Source organism: Carlito syrichta, unplaced genomic scaffold, assembly GCF_000164805.1.
Source record: "Carlito syrichta isolate Samal-C Ts95f unplaced genomic scaffold, Tarsius_syrichta-2.0.1 Scaffold130827, whole genome shotgun sequence".
Taxonomy (NCBI): Eukaryota; Metazoa; Chordata; class Mammalia; order Primates; family Tarsiidae; genus Carlito; species Carlito syrichta.
Genome location: NW_007074923.1, coordinates 131885 through 132182, shown reverse-complemented (window position 1 = coordinate 132182; position 298 = coordinate 131885). Strand labels below are relative to the sequence as shown.

The 298-nt window shown below is 61.1% G+C and overlaps 1 protein-coding gene across 1 annotated transcript in view; it reads right to left on the bottom strand.

Moving 5' to 3' along the window:
• SLC16A6 (solute carrier family 16 member 6) overlaps positions 1-294 on the bottom strand; it is a 19829-nt gene extending 19535 nt beyond the window's left edge. The window contains exon 1 of the mRNA XM_008049242.2: positions 129-294. The gene's annotated coding sequence lies outside the window, so the exon portion shown is untranslated. The remainder of the gene's footprint in view (positions 1-128) is intronic.
• Between the last annotated feature and the right edge of the window lie 4 nt (positions 295-298).

The window sequence follows — 298 nt, the reverse complement described above, 5'->3', positions numbered from 1 at the left end:
GCGAGCGTTTTTCGGAATCGTCTCTCCAAAACGTTAGGGCGGCCTCCGCTTCCCATCCCCAGTCTTGGAAGACGGCCCGCATCCCACCATCCAACTTTTGAACACGAGGAATAATCAAACCAACTCACCAAGTTAGAAGGGAAGAGAATGAACCCCAAAAGGCTCCCGGTAAGGCGCAGGCTGGGCCGCCCCCTCCTTATAAGCCGCTCGGCAACACGCGCAAAGCATTAACCCCTTCGGGGCGGGCCCGAGTCGCTCCCAAGTTGGCTCGGGCGGGCGAGGCCGGGGCTCCCGCACC